The following is a 1,976-nucleotide window of genomic DNA, read 5'->3' as shown; positions in this document are numbered from 1 at the left end:
ATATTACTGGTGGACTTCAAGCAATAGTAGTTGATGACATCTCAAAAATATGCCTTGATTTTTTTACATTTTTACATTTTTACATTTTTTACAAGGGATACTGTCTTAGGAGGAGGCTATCCTGAAATGTCATTTCAACTAAGCTATTCTGTGATTCTTTCAAGTCATTTTCAGGAATTCTCATTATCACTAAAATTCATAAGATGAGGGATCATTTCTCTTTTTGCATTTATGTCCCCAGTATATATAACAATATGTCTACTTAATAAATGATTGTTGATTATTTTGGTCATCTTCCTCCCTATATACTTCAACTTGGCAGTGTCTTTCTTTAAATGTTGGATTCAGTTCAAAATAAATCAAGGCATAAATGATCTAAGTGGAATCACTAGGACCATGTACATTTTTAATAATATAACAATATGTATAGCTGGCTAAAATCAGGTTTGTCTTTTTGTAGCTTCCTAATCACTTCCTAAATGCTTGACTGACTTTCTTTGTGCCCAAGCATCATTACAATGCAACTGGTTTAATACCCTGAAATGTAAAGAAGAATTTCTATGGTCCATGATAATGCCCTAAGAATATATTTCTCATAGAACTATTGGTTAGCATAATTTAACCCAATTCTTCAGTGTGATAGAGGAAGCAACTCTTCACATGGTTGAAACATATTACAGGTGTAGACACAGCTGCACAACTCATGATTTCTCTATGCCACAGTCATAAGGGAAAGATCATTTCTTCCCAAGATGTCATAAAATAAACTTTGGAATATTTTCAACTCCAATTATAATTAGAGCATCAGAGCTTGCATAATACTCTGTTGATGGCTTCATTCCTGAGTGCTTTCTTTATATCTTTGTTCTTCAGGCTGTAGATGAGAGGGTTAAGCATAGATGTTATCACTGTATAAAACATTGAGACCAGCTTCCCTAACAATTTAGCAGACTTGGGTGTCAAGTAAGAGATTATACCTGATCCATAAAAAGTGTGACTACAAGAAGGTGGGAACCACATGTAAAGAATGCCTTATGTCTCCCTGAGGTTGTCTTCATCCTGCCCACAGTCACTATTATAGAGCCATAGGAGACCAGGATCAGGGATACAGGTGCAAGAAGGATTAATACACCCATAATGGCTGTCTCTGCACTGTGGATGTCTGCAGATGCCAGGGCCAGGATTGCTGGGGGCTCACAAAAGAAATGAGCAATCTTATTGTCTCCTTGATAAGGGAGCCTTAGTGTAAATGTGCTATCCACCAAGGACACTAGCATATCTCTAGCCCAGCACCCCAAGGATAGGTGAGTACACACCTTCCCTGTCATGATGGGAGGGTAGTGCATGGGATTACAGATTGCCAAGTACCTATCATAGGACATCACAGCTAGCAGTGCACAAGAGAAGAAGCTGAGCTGCACATCCTATTAAGGAAATGTTCTTCCGCCTGTACAGCAATTTGAATAGGGCTTGGGGAACAACAGAGGTAGAAAAGAAGAGGTCAACTGTACACAAGTGGCACAGGAAAAAGTACATGAGTGTATGAAGCTGTGAATCAGTCAGAACCAGGGAGACAAAGAACAGATTTCTAAAAACAGTAACTAAGAAGACCATCAGGAACACTACAAAGAGCATCAGTTGTTCTGGGAATCATCAGAACTACCCAAAAGGAAAAATTCTATAATCCAGGTCTCATTGATCTGGTTCATGTTCTTTTTTATTTCTTTATAAAGGAGCCAACAGGAATTTGATGTGTAGATGAAACATGTGGAATTATAGAAATTAGGGTTGAAAGGGAACTAAGATGTAACCTAATACAGTCTCTCACCCTATCATCAATAACGCCCTATTTGAACACTGTTTATTTAAACATTTTCGGCATTCCTTAATACATTGTCTCAAAGACAAACATTCCATCATTGGACAATTCTGTTAAAAATATTGCCATATTGAAGCTATGCCAAAGGGCAATAAAT

The 1,976-nt window shown here is 37.4% G+C and overlaps 1 pseudogene; it reads right to left on the bottom strand.

Moving 5' to 3' along the window:
- Positions 1 to 804: 804 nt before the first annotated feature.
- Positions 805 to 1,709, bottom strand: LOC141517338 (olfactory receptor 2D2-like; annotated as a pseudogene).
- Between the last annotated feature and the right edge of the window lie 267 nt (positions 1,710 to 1,976).

This window comes from Macrotis lagotis, chromosome 1, assembly GCF_037893015.1.
Source record: "Macrotis lagotis isolate mMagLag1 chromosome 1, bilby.v1.9.chrom.fasta, whole genome shotgun sequence".
NCBI lineage: Eukaryota > Metazoa > Chordata > Mammalia > Peramelemorphia > Peramelidae > Macrotis > Macrotis lagotis.
The sequence above is the reverse complement of the archived record's forward strand: the minus strand, read 5'-3'. Positions and strand labels throughout refer to the sequence as shown.